This window comes from Sminthopsis crassicaudata, chromosome 1 (assembly GCF_048593235.1).
Source record: "Sminthopsis crassicaudata isolate SCR6 chromosome 1, ASM4859323v1, whole genome shotgun sequence".
NCBI classification, from domain to species: domain Eukaryota; kingdom Metazoa; phylum Chordata; class Mammalia; order Dasyuromorphia; family Dasyuridae; genus Sminthopsis; species Sminthopsis crassicaudata.
The window spans coordinates 368806644-368824143 of NC_133617.1; positions in this window are offsets into that span (position 1 = coordinate 368806644).

Below are 17500 nucleotides of genomic sequence, written 5' to 3' on the forward strand. Positions count from 1 at the left end.
TCCATGATTTTCAATAGGCAGTTCTTGATGCAAATCTGGAAGGTAGGAGAGAGGTTAGGGCTGGAGAAGTGGACCTGAGTATTAGCAGTATGATATAGAACTGATCATTGAATCCACAGGGGCTGATAAAATAATTTTGCCTCTTTTTCTGATTACCTGTTTGGAGCAGGGAAATCACACAGTTAAGCTAACAAAGCTTAACTGGGTTTTGATTTATTGAAGTTTTCTTTCTAATGTGTGTGTGTGTGTGTGTGTGAGTGTGTGTGTGTGTGTGTGTGTGTGTGTATGTGTGTGTGTGTTTATTTCCCTCTAACTCAAAAAAATCATTTAACTTTGGTTTCTACTTATTTTGATGGCTAGATGGTACAGTGATGGGATGTTAGGCCCAGAGTCAGGAGGATCTGTGTTTGAAACCAGCCTGGAACATATTAGCTCTATGATGCTGGTAAATAGTCATTTAACCGCTTTCTGCCTCAGTTTCCTCAATTGCAAAATGAAGATAATAATAACACTTACCTCATAAGGTTATTGTGAGGATCAAATAATACCCCAAATAATATTTGTAAAGTGCATAATACAGTGCCCGTCACATAGTAGGTTCTTAGTAATGCTAGTTACCCTTGCCTTCCCTTCCTTTTAGGGGCTATTAGATAGACCTAATTTTTAACTGGGCTTGATATCTTTTCATCAAGTAGTGGGATAATGGAAAGGCTACAGAGTATAGATTCAGAGGATCTGGGTTCAAATCCTGACCCTTTCACTTCCTATCTATATGATCTAGGACAAGTCATTTCTCTAGGCCTCAGTTTTCTCATCTGCAAAATGAGGAGGGCTGGATAAGATGGTCTCTGAGGTTCCTTTTATCTCCAATATATAATTCTTTTTCTTTTTAAAAAGGTGAATAATTAGTTTTATTGAAATTGTCCATCTTTAGGCATATATTAACATATTTTTAGGAGGTGAGATAGTTAGGCAATCATTAAACCTATAATTCTGAGAGATGCCTTTCTCTAAGACATATCTTTATTTAGAGCTTTTTCTTCTACTCTTTTCTCACTGTCATTGTATCTACTACCTTTTTGCTCTCCTAAGTCCGACCTCCTACATTTACACTGAAACATCATGGACTAATAACAGTTTGATGTGTATAAGCTCTCCAGGGCTATATACAATTGAACAGAACTTCAATCCACAAACTAAAGGGTGGAATTTCTCTGCCAGCTGGATTTCAGGTGTCTTCCATGTTGAAAGGTACTTTTATAGATAGGGGCTTTCTTGGTGCCCCTGAATTTCTGCCTCACAAGTAGTTTTCTGATCTTCAACAGTGGTTCTGGGGTGGGAGGATCCTATTAGGATGGCTGGATAGGTACAGAAAATGTTTCTTCTCCTTTCCTTAGTCAGACTAGTCTACAAAATGACATGTTTGCACAACGGTCTGAAGAAGTGTAATAACTATAGGTTTATCAAACGGACAGAATATGAAAGAAACACATGGTATAGTGAGATGATTATAATCCGGAGACTTGTATTCAAATCTTGGCTCTGGTATTGTTTGGTTGGATGAATGAATGAAAATAAATAAATGCAAAACCAATTATTAAGTGCTTAGTATATGCTAGATATTATGCTAAATATTAGAGATAGAATTAGAAATCAATGAGACTGAACTCAAGGAGTTGACATTCTAATAGCGGAAGAAATAGAAAACAAATCCCTTAACTTTCCCAAGCCTCCATTCTTTGTCCACAAAATGGAGATAATAGTTTTACTCTTTGATTCACAGATTTGTGGGGGAAGGTGCTGTGTAAATTATGAAATACTTTATGAGTGTCAAGTTATTGTTATCTTCTTCAATTCCTTCATGCACAAAAAACTGAGGCAGACAAAGAGTAACAGTGCTCTAAGCTTTCAGATTTGGGGTCAATATGTTCTAAGGAAGCACAGAAAACATGGGACTAAATTAAAGCACCATTTATAAATACTTTAATAATGATGAATAAATGATTCATAGAAGTTGCTTTACAAAATAAATTATTCCAAGATGCACAGAGACCTGTCGAAATGATTGCAAACTAGTTAATAGATGATGTTATCACAACTTGCTAGGAAGCACTTCAGAGCTGCAGCCTCAGAAATTATTGATGTCTCTGCACATCTTAGCATAATTTAAGAAAAAGGGAAAATTACTTATCAACTCTTAATAAAGTATTCATGCTGCCTTAATGTAGAATGGTACCAAAATTATTTAGTGACTTATTGATTTGCCTTGGCTTTATGTTCCTCTTGGTATTCTTCCTTATTTACACCATGTGGCAAAGTTAACTAAGACAGTATGGCCTGTGATTTATACAGTCATTCCCTGGGGATGCTGCAGATTAGATCTCAGGAACTTATGTGGGGTGCTGGTTAGGTCAGCAAGTGGACCAGTGGGATTGTCCTGCAGTGTGAAGAGGCATCAGCCAAATGTCCTGTTGGCTAGCCTATACAAATCAGTTTCTTTGTCTCTTCTTTTCCTCCCCACCCATTTATTCTTCCCATTGCCCTCAGACCAGTGTCAGCATTCTATAACTTCTTAGGACAAGAGGTCTGGAGGATTTAGAGCTCGAGAAGACCTTAGAAACTAGGTAATCAAACCCATGAATTTGTAGAGACTGAGGTCTCTAACAGGTCAAAAGAAGACCAATTTGGATGATGATCCATAGAAGAGAAAATAGAAGTATTGCATTTTTTGTGGGACTGTACTATAGATCACTTAACCGAAGAAGGAAATGGACAGGGACTTCAGAAAACAAGTGAATGACATATCAGTGATGGAGGGTTTCACCTCTTTGAATAATTGATGGAGCTCTCCATCTTTTTCAAAGCAGAACATCTGAGAAATTCTTGACTTGCCTTAATGATAATTTCATTTTTCAAAAAGTATATGGAAGTGGGAAAGCTGGTACTTTGGACCTGATTCAGACCAAGTAAAATAAACTTGTTATCAAAGTAGAAATGATAGGATTCTGGGGAGGAAACAACCCAATGATTAGTGATAAAAAGAGAAAAACCTGGTGTGAGATCATATGCATTCTACTTAATAGAACAAATTTTTAAAAATTTAGATCTTCTGTTGTAAAAAGAATAAAAGGAAAGTCAAACTATGAAGGATAATAAGTACTGAAGAATAAAATCCTAAACTCAAATGAGAATGCTCCCCAGTTCCTGACAAGAACATGATAGATCCAAAATGGACAATGAGACATACATTTCTAGGCATGGTCAATATAGGAATTTTCTTTGGCTATATATTTTTGTTACAAATGTTTTGTTTTTTCTTTTTTCCATTTGTAGTAAATGGTAGGGAGGGAAAATAACTGATTGTTATTTAGAAAAAAAATGAAAGGCACAGAGAGACACAATTCCAATAAGGAAGAAGCAGGGATGTGATCTAAAGAGATTGATATGGATGCTTAAGAAAGCAAACTTATATTTTAAAAAGAAATGTAAGGTGAATAAATACAAAAGAGGGTAATGGTTCCATAAGAATAATGTTAAAATTCAAAATAATAAGTTTGACCATAATTGCCAAGGACAACAAAAAGGGCTTCTTTTTGTTGTCTGGTATTCATGAGTAAGGGTAAGAGAAAGATAAAAGGAGAAATAGGATCGTTGCCCATGGCCCAGCCCTCAAGTTAATCCAGTATCACAAATAGCCAAGAGAAAGGACTTTAGCTGTCAAGGAAAATCTGTTTTTTCTCTATAAATAAAACAAAGCTTGATATTAAAAAAATACCTTGATGTTAATAATATATTAAGTTTTAGAATTAGCTTCTCATAACACCATTGTGGATCCCCTTCTGCCATCATGTCTAAGGCTCTCAGATGGCATCCTCAGTTTTGCTTTACTGACTCTTCCCCTTCTCCTTCCTGAGTTGATGGACAGCTTTAACTTGAGGGCTGGATATTGCTCTAATATTTTTCCTTTGTTGTCCCTGCTTTCTTTTCTATGTTGCTTTGGGGGTTTGTAGATAACTGAATTTAATATATAGAAAAGCAGTTAGAGGAAATTGTGTGTATGTGGTGTGTGTGTGTATGTGTGTGTGTGTTTGTGTACACTTCCTCTCAGTGATCCTGAAGTCATATCATGTAGGTTGATCCTTTTATATATTACAAAGACAAACTTTAACAGATACAGGAGAGAAAAATAGGGTAGAGAGGCAGAATAGTATATATACTGGTGAAGGAACTTCTAGAGTGTATATACAGTGAAGAAGCCTTTAGGGAGATCATTGATCTGGAAGGAAAGGAAGTCAAAATCTAGACTTACCCAATTTAATGGAGAAAATACATTTCTCTAGATGTTCTAACCTGAATGAAAATAATAAAGTTTAATTTTACTTTTGATGCATTAAAAATCTAGTATGAAGGCTGCTGACTCCTAAGATCCTTGTGGCTGATTGCATTGAAGACTGTTCTACTTAAAGCAAAGACTAAAATTTTTAAGTTAAGGGCCTTTCTTTGGAAGACAGTCTCAACCCCAAAGCTCTTGCTCAAAGACTTACTCTATTAACTCAAAAGACTTTTTTTTTTTCAATTTGTTCCCTATTGCTATCTTTAGGTCCAAAGGACACTGGAAAACCCTGAGACCAGAACTGGTCTTTGGCAAAATTAGTATGAAGAGAAAATTTTAGAGTTTTCCACCAGAACCAGGACTGGAAGTCCACAAGGTAGGCTATCATCTATAATGCAATGAGGGTGGGAGAAGAGAAAAAATTTATGTAGCACCTAATTATGTGCCAGGCACTGTGCTGGATGTTTAAAAATTTATCTCGTTTGGACCTCACGAGATAAATTGGACCTCTACAAGGTAAATGCTATTATTATCCCCATTTTACAGTACAGTAATTTGAGGAAGGTGAAAGTGAAATTATTATAATCCACATCAGGTTCACATAGTTAGGAAGTGTTGAAAGCTGGATTTGTACTCAAATATTTCTAACTCCAGTCCCAGTACTCTATCCACTTTGTCAACTAACACACATCTAGCATACCCCACAACCCAGTATATCAGGGGGTTCAATGGAAGATATTTTTCCATATTCCTCATTATAAATGCATACTTTATTTACTCCAAAAGAATCTGCCCTCCATGGTACATAGGTAGTTTTTATTTGGCAAGATCAATTGGCATGATTTTAGTGAAGGCTCAAAATCTTCAGTGGACAGCAACCTAGAAATCAAGTTTCAAGCCTTGCTTCAGGTACACAAATGAGTTTTCCTAGTTTTATTTTTGACACTTTCTTTCAGTCTATCTTCTCTATGAGTTTTCTTCCTCTTTGAATCTTCCTTAATCACTTAGCCCAGTGAGTTGTTTTAATTGAATTAATAAAAGGTGAGGCTGAAAATGTACTTTCCTTCCCTTTTTGACTCCCTCTCCATCCCTACCTCTTCCCCTAGTGCTTTTTATGCTAATCCCTGAATGTCCCAGTGGCTGTTCCAAAGCACAAATTTGAAGATAGAACATCTGGGCTTGTTTTCCTCTATTCTCTTGCTTTAAAGTAACCTTCAGAATGAACAAAGTCTAAGATAAAATTTGGTATCTTCCTCACTACTTTTTCCTCAGTGATTTATTTCAATACCAGTCTTATTCACAGACTTTGATTAGAGTATTCCTTTCAAACTCACCAAAATAGTCTTAATATGGTGTCTCTACTCTCTCAGGGCTTGTGCTAGATTCCTGGCTTTTCTGGCTGGTTTGGGTCAATGTGCTTCCAGCTGTTTTCATCAGCTGCTCGTGGCTTTGCTCTATCTCCGCCACAGGTGGTCTATTTACCCTGCTCAGTCTCTAAGAGCTAATTAAAGGGATGACTTTAATTTTCCTTGTGCTCTGGATCAGCTTGGAATACCTTGAAGTAGTCCCTATGATTGCTCAGTTTGAAAGTTCTTTTCTTATTCTCTCATGCTGGAGAAGCTGAAAGGAGCAAAGAGAGATTATTCTGGCACCAAAAACCTGATAGGTCATTTTTTTCTTCCCTAATCAGAAAGAGGTAACTTCCCACTTTGCTCTTACAAAGGAGAGTCCTCCTCCTTCTGATCTCTTGATGACTATAACTGGTTTAAAGTAATTTACATACATCCCTTAAGAGTCTAAGAACTAAGTTGCCTTAGCAACACTTAGCAAACTGCAACACTACCCCAGAAAGAAAAATTTCAGAAATGGTTCTTTTTTAAAGAGCTCATTTCTCATGCAACAAGGCATGTTAAACATAATTTAAACTGGTTTTTTTTCACCCCAAAAAGTTACTAATGACAAAAATTTCTGTTGCTGTGATATGCAGACCTGCCTTGAAGCTAGTTTGAGTAGTATAGTATAGTATTTAATATATTTGGATTTCCATAATGCTAGGCTGACTTCCTATCCCTGAATTCTGGGGTTTGGAGTTGACAGATTGAATCCATAGGTGCCTCTCCCACTTTTTATGATGCCCTTCTGCTTTTCCTCTCAGTGGTAGCTGGATTCTTGTTGTTTATCCTTTATCCTCTAAGGGGACCATGACATCAAGGAGGTGATGCTATAACATGCAAGTGAGTTGGATTTAAGTGAGAGAGGGTATACTCTGCCAGAAGGAGCATATCTGGCCTTTTTAGGGACAATTCCTGGCTGGCCTGAGGGCATTGTAGGAGCTTAAAGAAAAACCACAGCTCTAGAGGTACATTCATTTGGTGTTGACCAAAGACACAAATTAAATCAATCTGCAAGTATTTCATGAGTAACCATTCTGTGCCCAAAATAAGGTTGGAGTTAAGGGGATACAGAAAAATGATGCTATTGCCTTTGAGGATTTGACACTAAGGGTGGTCCAATGAGGGGGTGATAAGGCAAATTACATCAGAAACAATAAAAAACAACATAATAAATTATTGAATTAAATACAAAATTCAGTTGCACGGGTTCCATATGACAACAACATAACCATAGACCATCAGAGATGGAAGTTCTTCTTGTCCAACTCTAATTCTGTCATTTTATAAGTGGAGATGCTGAGGGCCAGAGATAGTAAATGGCTTGTCCAACATTACACAGTTAGCAAAGTTCAGAAGAGAATTACCAGTGAAAGTTGTAGTGGGATAGCATTTGGAGAAAGGAGAGTGCTTAGAAATCATTTAGTCCATTGATAATTATCCCTGCAGGCTGCATATTGGCTTAGAAAATCACATGTTGACGTCATCCACATTCTAGTGTATTTTTTGGCAGCTAGGTGGTACGATGAATAAAGTGCCAGACTTAGAATCAAGAAGACTCTGTTCCTGATTCAAATCTGGCCTCATACACTTGCTAGTTGTATGACTCTGGGCAAATCACTTAACCTTGTTTGCCTCAGTTTCCTCATCTGTAAAATGAGCTGGGGAAGGAAGTGGCAAACCCCTCCAGTATCTACCAAGAAAACCCTAAATGGGGTTAGGAAGAGTAGAACATGCTTGAATGACCACAAATTATATTTTTATTTATATTGTTAAGTATTTTCCAATTATATTTCAGTCTAGTCCAGACACCCTAATAGTCCACACCAGCTATTTTCTTGCCATCTGTCTTGTCAACATACAGACCAAAGACCATAGCCTGGAATACTTAACCTTTTCACCTCTGGAACTCATGCCCTGTGGCCAGTTGTCCTGGGTAGAATCTAGCTCAGGTTGGTCCCTTTGTCATTTATATTTGATAGTGGAATGAAATGAGACATTGGTAGATCATTTATTCAATAATTAACAAAAGAATTACTCAGCTATAGAGGACAGGGGAGTTGATTTAGTTGAGCAAATCTCCCTGCATCTGAGATGTCCGTCACAGTCTGGTGGGCAACTATCAGAGGGTACCTGTAACTTTTTCATTATTTGAGCCAATTAAGTCTTGAGGTTGGTTTTAATATCTTTAAAAGAAAAAGTAAACTAGTCTGAAGCCTGAAAGTTAGGATATGTCTGTGTTGCCCCTTTATCCCCTTTTGATGGATGAGTATCTTATATTGCTTACTCTATCTAGCTGTCCCTCGTCAGGCCTTCAATTTACAACTAAGTCCATTTCTGGCACCATAATCAAATGAATAGTTATTGCTACTAGAAAGGGTCTGCATTCTACTCTCCCATGACTCCATTCTTTATTGGGCCCTATGACTTTTCAAACAAAATACTCCTTCTTGGTCAGTTCTCTCCTATACATGTTATCATCTCCTCCCTTATTAGGATGTAAGCTCCTTGCGGTCAAGATTTAAAACACTTTTAAAATGTATATCCCCATCATTTAAGTCAGTGCCTGGCACATAGGAAATGTTTAGTTAATACTTTTTCATTTATTTATTCTTTCTTGCACATCCTTTTAGCTCTTCCTTCTCTCCATTTTTACCAATGAGATAACAGAGTGATTTAACTAAGACCACACAGGTAGTAAGCTAAACAGGCAGGTTTTGGATGGCGGTGCTGTGAGTTCAAATATACTTATTTTCTACTAGTACCACAAATAGTATTTGGGCAAGATTTCCTAAAGAAAATGGTAATATGAGCTTGATTTTAAAGAGGGGTTAGGATTTAGAGAGGCAGAGAAGATTACAAGTAAATAAGAATTAAAACAAGACTACTGTTTGTTAACAATTGGCAAATTTTGGAAATCTGATTGCAGGTCTTTCTTTGGCGAGATAAGAGGCCTGCCTGCCTCCCCTAGGAAATCTTTGCTACTTTCAATCTGAACTGATCTGATTGTCCATTAGCATTCACCGTCTGAACCATCTCTGATGGAGCTGGATTACATTCAATTTATTGTATGTTGTCTTATATTGTTCCTTGTTGTTTAATTTCCGTCAGATCTGTCTGAACAACTGAAATGTAAGCTCCTTGAGGGACCTTCTACCATCTCACAGAATTAGTGCTTAATAAATAATTGTTGCACAGGAGTGAATGTATCTGACTTTAAACAGAGTCTGCCACTGCTGTTTCTCATATTTGAGCTGTTTGGGCATAAATAATACCCTGAACTGGGAGTCAGGAGTCTGGATTCTGGTTCTAATTCTGTTGCTGACTTACTGTTTAACTTATTGTTTCCCCTCTTACCTGTTTCCTCATTTGTAAAATTATTTTTAAGGTCTCTTCCAGTTCTAACATCCTGTGTCTTTTTGATTAAAACAAATAAATAAAATCTCCAAAACAATTTGTATTTTACTTGTGCTGGGGGACATTTAGCATATTAGAGACATATATATATATATATATATATATATATATATATATATATATATATATATATATATATATATATACCCCTTCTCCCCACTTCCCACACCTTTCTTTTGACCTCTTCACTAAAAGGAAGTTAAATTCTGGTTTCTTCTCTACCACTTAGTTGCTTTGTGACCCCGGGGCAAATCAGTTAGCCAGTCTGAGGCCACAGCTGCCTCTTTGGTAAAATGGTAAATAAGAATAGCTATCTGCTTGTAAATAGGTGGTTGAACCAGATGATTTCTTATGTTTTCTTCCCATTTTGGGTGTTCTCTCTGTCTCTATCTCTCTGTCTTTGTCACATTCTGTATCGGTGCCTTTCTGTCTCTGTTCTGTTTCTGTCTTCCTCTGTCTGTCTCTCTGTGTGTCTCTCTTACTGTCTTTGTCTCTATTGCTGTATGTTTCTGTCTCTACCTCTCTTTGTCTGTTTCTGTGTCTCTCTCCGTTTCTGTCTCTGTTTTTGACTCTCTGTTGCTGTCTATCTCTGTGTCTCTATCTCTCTGTCTCTTTCTGTGTCTTTCTCTCTTTGTCATTCTGTCTTTTTCTGTGACTTTGTGTATCTGTCTATCTATCTCTGTCTGTCTCTGTCTCTCTGTCTCTCTCTGTGTCTTTGTTTCTATCCATTTCTGTCTGTCTCTGCTTGTCTCTCCGTCTCTTTTTGTCTGACTCTCTGACTTTTTCTCTATCTGAACCTATCTCTTTCTCTGTCTTTGTTTCTGTCTCTCTGTCTCTTCCTTTCTCTCCCTCACCCTGTCTCTTTCATCATGTATTCCTTTGCTTCTTCCTCCATAGTTCTCTGGCAAATGTATTTAAAGACTGTGTATTTAGAGGTGGAAGGGACAGAAAGAACCCTCAAAGACCAAATGGTGAAGTCTGATCCCTTCATTTTATGAAGAAACTGTCAGGGAAGCGAAGGTGGGAGATGTCAGAAACAGGATTTGAACCTAGAGCCTTTGACTTCAGAAACAAGCTTTTTACATTGTGCCAAAGAACCCACTCCCAGTAAATGATTATAGGTATTTTCTTCTTATAGGTCCAAGATGCAATATTCCAAATTCAGACATAACCAGACTTTACTTTTCTTCTCTCTCTCTCTCTCTCAACATTTTTGTTAATGCTGTCCTTAAAGCCAGAAGAAGGGGAGGAGAGGGGAGTGTAAGAGACAGTACTTTTCTTCATTATGTACAGCTCTCCCCTTCTTATTGGTTGGTTTTTTTCTTCCCACTCCCCCTTCCCATAAAGCTTTTGTTGGGTGAATGCTGGAGCACCCTCAGTGCTAAACAGTTCCAATTTGTCCCTGTCCTCCATTGCCTGGGAAAAAAAAAAAAAGTGGTCAAGTCTCATTGTCATCTGGGGAAAAGCGATTGAAAAATCTTTTGTTGAACGAAGCACCTTTCACTTAAAAAACCGAGGCAGAATAAAATGACATGTTGCTAATGATGTATTTTATGGACTGCCATCTGTCTTGCAAAAGGTCAGAGAAAAATAGCAACTGCTTTGCAGGGGACTGGGTAGGGGGCTGGGGGGAAAGCGGGAACAAATGGCTCTCCTCAGAACATGACAAGAAGTCTTTGTGACATCATATAAATGCCCTAATTGGGAAGTGGTCAATTGAGCAGGCTTGACTTCTGAATTTGATGTGTCAATAAACAAGTTCAAGGTGACATGTTGGATCAATACCCCTCGACAAGAATCATCCGACAAATTTACTGCAAAGTAATTGGGTGCAAAATGACTCAACTCAACCTTCACACTGCTGAAAATCAAACAAACAGCCGACCTCCCGGCAGCCGTTTATATGTGTCAGGAGCTGCTTAAGGTGGCCCGCTGCCGTTGGGGGAGCCCCCAAAGCAGGAGGAGGGGTGGAGGTGGGGGGGCTTCCTTTATTAACAAGCTGACTGTGGAGGAGCACAGCCAGTACAGCTTTGGGCAGAGTTAAATATGAGTGTGTGTGTATGTGTGTATATATGTATCTATTATATATATATGTGTTACATATATATATATCATGTATACACATATATCGACATACACACATATGTAAAACTCAAGCATATATTTTCTCTATAACTGAATTTAGATGGCAAATAAGAAAAGAGTTGGGAAAGTTATTTATTTACTTCTTTTCCCTGAACACATTTAGATACTCTCCCCTTTTGCATTTTTTTTTTTCTGAAAGAAAGGAAGTAGAAGAGGAAGAAGAAAATGAGAAAAAGGAGGAAGAAGAATAAGGGAGTGTTAAGATGAAGAAGTCAAGCAAGGGAAGGAGGACAAGAAAGGAGAAAGAGGACAAAGGGGGAAAGAGAAAAATGAACAAGAGGAAGAAAGGAGGAGGGTGGAATGAGGAGGAACAGGAAGGGAAAGGTGAAGGAGCAGTAAGAAAAGGAGAAGGGAAGAGAGAAGAGAAGTTTGAACAGCTTCACTTCAATGTGTAGTTCACTAGGGACTTTGTAGTAAGAGTAAGCAGGATGGGTTTTTTGGCTCCCTTGAAGAAATCACTTTGACTTATTTGTATGGTCCAAGTTTGGAAGGCTTGCTAGACTTCTGTATGAGACCAAGAATTTCTAGGAAGAGGTGGTGGTTGGGGAGTTATGGTATTGAAGACTGAAAGAGGAGAGGAGAGAGCCAGTTTCCTGTGAAATTTGCATTCTGGCCAGGGATAAATTGTGCACTTTGGATGTAGCAGGGAGATAGATCACTTGTTAATTATACATTGGTTTGAAGACTTAGGAGATGGGGTAGTAAAAGGATTGTAGAGAAAGCCTGGTAGAAGCCAGCACACAAGGAAGGGATGCTGTTTGTGCTTATATCTCCTTATCTTTTCTCCCTCAAAACCTTTGAGGAAACACACCTAGAAAATCCTATAAACTGGATTTATTTGGAAGACCTAGTATGACATGATGGAAAGGATGCTAGCCCAGTAATTCAGAATTTTGGGTGGTGTAGAGCAATCGTTCTTAATCATAACTTAGGAAGGAAAGAAACAAGGATTGATTAATAATATGCCATAAGCCAGACAAGGTTCTAAATGTTTTACAAACATCTTGTTTTAATCCTCACAAAAATCCTGTGAGGTAGATGCTATTATTGTTTAAAAGTTTTTTCAATAGTATTTTATTTTTCCAAATATATGTAAAGATAATTTTCAACATTCATTTTTGGAAGACTTTGTGTTCTAATTTTTAACTCCCTTCCACCCTTATTGTTCACTTTTTTTTTTTCAGTTGAGGAAACTGAGAAAGACAGGTTAAGTGACTTGCTTAGGATCATACAACTAGTAAATATCTGAGACTGGATTTGAACTCAGGTCTTCCTGACTCCAGTTCAGAGATCTATCCACTGTGCCACTTAGCTTGCCCTTTTAGCATGAGAACCCCACCTTTGAATGTAAAACATATTTTAAACTCCTACATAGTAATTCCCCATGGATTAATAGGTAATAACATTCACAGATTGAGAATAAACATGATAAAACAACTATAAATTTGATCATACTTTAAGAAATATTTTGTATATTTCACATTGTATTATATATCACAACAACCTCTATACATATTTGAAAATCTAAAACTGTAGACCATGGCTATTAGTAATAATAATCAATTAAATAATATTTTATAAGCATTAAATAAAAATAAAAATAATAATGCTTGGTATGCATAAAAATGTGCAGATTCCTTGTAATAAATGTCCTATCTTATAGGGCTTTTGGATATATATATGTTGGAAGATTTTCCATCTGTCCATCTGTGGACAGAATGTATCTCATAATTTCTCTGACTCTTTTTCATATGTAAAATGGAGATGATAATACTTGTACTATTTATGTTTATGGAGTTTCTGTGAGGCAAGCCATTTGGTAAATCTTGGATTGCCATAGAAATATAAGTTATTACTATTGCTATGATCTATCTGCTTGACACCCAAACCATGGATGATTTGAGGTAAACTGATTATTCTCTTTTCATTTTGAGTAGATCATGATGAAAGTCCAGAATGTAGCTATCCAGAGTCCAGAACATAGGAAATAATGTATAGAAAATATGTTACTTTCTCTGAGTCTTAATTTCCTCATTTATAAAATTAAAAGGTTTTCATAAACAAAACTAATGCAATCAAAATTAAAAGGAAAGCAGAATACTGGGGAAAATTTTGCAACAAGTATCTTTGATAACGTCTTTATTCCTCAAATATGTAAAGAACTGAATCAAATTTATAAAATTACAAATTATTCCCCAATTGATAAATGTTCAAAGGATATGAATAGGCAATTTTCAGACAAAAAAGCAAATCATATATAATCATATGAAAAAATGCTCCAATCATTATTAATTAGAGAAATGCTAATTAAAATAACTTTAAGGTACCCCCTCACATCTATCAAATTGGCTAATATGACAAAAAGCAAAATAAGAAATATTGTAGGGATTAAAAAGAAAGAAAAATACATGTGGGGAAACTGAGGGACAAGGAAAGGAAGTGATTTAACCAAGATCATACTGGCAGTATGTGGGAGTGTTGGTATTGGAGCCAAGGTTCTCTGACTCTGAAACATAGCTATTTTTCCTCACTTACAAGGCTGTTTTCCCAAAAGAATGAACTCTGGCTTTCTTTCTGTGACTCACTGAAGTTTTTAATGGGAGTTTCTCCTCCGTGGCAGGATGCTTTGTATTTTTTTCTTGTTTTGTGAATTATTAAGCATTATATAAATATAATTCATCCTTATCAATGAGTCAATCAATCTACAAGAATTTATTAATAGAAGTCATGGTATTAAAAAAAAAAAAAAAGAGAGAGAGACTTGTATCAGAAGTTATAGGCTTGAATCCTGGCTTAAATATGTATTATTACCTCATAATCTTGGGAAAGTTATTTCTATCTCTTTCTGTTTCCTCAAGTACAAACTGGGGATAGTAATAATTGCTTTTTTATGTCATAGTGTTGTTGAGGCTAGAGCTTCAAAATGCATTTTGAATGTGAACAATTATTAGAGACCCATGGAAAGAAGAGCTGGGTGAGAATTATGATGTAAATGAGGATGTTTACATTTTTGATGAAAATAATTGTCTTGGTTTTTAAAATTTTATCAATAGTATTTTAATTTGTCCACATGTAAAGATAGTTTTCAACATTCATTTTTGTAAAATTTTTCTCTCTCCCTGCCTTACTTTCCCTCTCCCCAACCAGAAGGTAATCTGATATAGATTAAATATGTGCAATTCTTTTGATCACATTTCCATATTTGTTATGTTTTGCAAGAAAAGTCACAGCAAAAAGGAAAAAATCACAAGAAAGAAAAACAAACAAACAAAAAAATAAAAGTACTATGCTTTGATCCACATTCAGTCTCCATAGTTCTCTCTGGATGTGGATGGCATTTTCCATCCCTATCTTATTGAAATTGCCTTGAAACTCTGCATTGTAGAGAAGAGTCAAGTCCATCACAGTGGATCATCACTAAATCTTGTTGTTACTGTGTACAGTGTTCTCTGCTTCTGCTCACTTTAATCAGTATTAGTTCATATAGTCTTTCCAGGATTCTCTGAAATCAGCTTGCTCATCATTTCTTATGGAACAATAATCTTCCATTACATATGTATAGCATCAGTTATTCAGCCATTACCCACTTAGTGGATACCTACTCATTTTCCAATTCTTTGTCACTACAAAAAGGGCTGCTACAAACATTTGTTACTCAGGCTTCTGGCAGAAGAAAAACTAAGCTCCTTGGGAAACTTGGATCTTCTTTGTTGACATCTGCCTAAAGTCAGTTCCCACTCCAATCCATTCAGTCCTCAGAATAATTTCCCTAAACCACAAATCCAGCAGTATCATCCTCATACTCAATAAACTTTAGTGCCTTAAAGATCAAATACAAAATTCTTTGTTTGGCTCTCAAAACCATTCACAACCTAGCCCCCCTCCTACCTTTACAGTCTTCTTCTACCTTGTTCTTCATCATGTACTCCTTGATCCAATGATTCTGGCTTCCTCAAATAAGATACTCTACATTTGGGCTCTGGCCATTTTCTCTGCCTATTCCTTTGTCTGGAGTATTCTATGTCTTCAGCTCTATCTACTGGTTTCTTTGTAGGAAAGTCATAACTAAAATCTCATCTTCTATAGGAAGTCAATGCCAGCTCCTTTTAATTCTAGAACCTCCCTTTTTAAAATTATTTCCTATTTATTCTAGAGTTTATTTGCACACACTTGTTTGCTTTTTTTTCCCCCACTAGATTGTGAGCTTCTTCAAGGAAGTAACAATCCTTTGTCCCCCAACACTTTTCTGTATCCCCAATACTGAGCACAGTGCCTGACACATAGTAGGAGCTTTTTAATGTTTATTGATTAATTATTGACCAGTTAATTTCTTTCTCCTCTATTGAAGATTAAGAAACTAGTATAAAAAACCTATATACAATATCTCCTATGTGTCCAACTAATATACACACATATATATGTCTACATATGTACTTATATATGTGTGTGTGTATGCATGTGTTTGTGTGTATGTGAATGTTTCATTCCAGAGAAATCAGAAAAAGAAATGTGGTCCCCAATCTCCAGGAGCTTTCCATGTAATCAGGCATATGTAAAAGGGAAAATAGACAATTTAAGAACTGTAGAAGAGCTTGTTTTGTCTAAGAACTTTTTGATGATTATGATCAAACCTTGAATTTGGGAGATCAAAGGAAACTTTAGAATCTGCATGTATCCCTAAAGAGATGTAGGAAGAGACTTGAGGACTATCTGCCCAAATTAAATTCAAAGAATACCTGAGTAAAGGCCAGGGAGAAGCTTCTGACTTTGTCTTGATAGGTCGTTTCTCTTATGGTTGATGAAAGTGGAAATTAAAGGCTGAGAGAAGAACAGATAAAAGGCAGATCATATAGAAGACTGGGGATTATATTGAATCATGGACTCTGAACATTGTTTATGGGGCAGAAATTTCATATAAGTTGCATACATCTTAAAAGCAATTCATTGGGAGTGTAATCATCCAAAGCATCTTGCTAAAAAGCAGTCTTCCTAGATATTCAATCTAATTTATTTACTTAATTTATTTATTAACATCTACTTTTGTCAGGGTACTGTTAGGCTATTTGGAATCAGAACAAAATAAGAATTTATATCTGTTTGGATTATAAGTGAGGGGAATCAGGAATGAGGAGAGAGAGGGAAGAGGGGTACATATCAATATGTCTATTGATATAGTATCTACAAAGCTATATAAAGTATTTCAAGAGGGAGACAATACTAAAAACTGATGGAAATCGGTAAAGTCTTATTGGATGTGGTGTTTGAGTTGTAATCAAAAGGAAATGAGCAATTGATTCTAAAAGTGAGATGAGGAGGGCATATATTCCCAACAGGGAAGATGAAAGATGGAATGTTGTGTACAGGGAATACCAAGGAGGCATGTTTGACTAGAATGGAGGGAGAATAAAAGAGAATAATATAAAAAAGTGGACGCCATGTTGTTGAAGACTTTAATGACAGGCTGAGGATTTTATATTTTATCCTAATAGCAGTAGGGGAAACATTTAAGAAATTTGAGTAAATATCAGAGTCAGATTTATGTTTTATTTCAACTTGGAAGCAGTGTTGAAGATGGGTTAGCAATTGATTGGATATTAGAGGAATGAGGCATAGGGAAGAGTGAAAGATGATGCTGAAGATATAATCCTAAATTACTAGAAAGATGGGGATACCCTCAAAAGACATAAGGAAATTTGGAGGCAAGATGGATTTGGGAGAGATAATAATGAGTTCTGTTTTGGACATGTTGAGTTTGAGATTCCTATGGGACCTCCAAGAAAAGATGTCCAGCAGGCAGTTGGTAATGTGGGACTGAGGTTCAGGAAAGAGATTAGGACTGGATTTATCGATTTGGGAGCCATCTGTATAGAGATAATAATTGAATCCATGGGAGTGGTCCCATGGCATGGGCCCTGAGGGTAGTTTTATAATAGGAATCCCTCATACTTGCATAGTGATTTATGCTTTTCAAAGTGTTTTCACATGCATGATCTCATTTGATCCCATGAGGTAGGGAGGGAAGTTATTATTCTAACATGATACTAGGAATATAGTAGGTAGCTAAATAGAGTCAGCTGTGAGATAGGGGAAAAGAACACTGAACTGGCAATCAGGAAACCTGGATTTGAGACATGACCCTGCCTGTGGAATCAGAGAATATTAGAGCTGGAAGGAACCTCAGTCAAAATCCAACACCACCCTTCTTCTGCCCCCT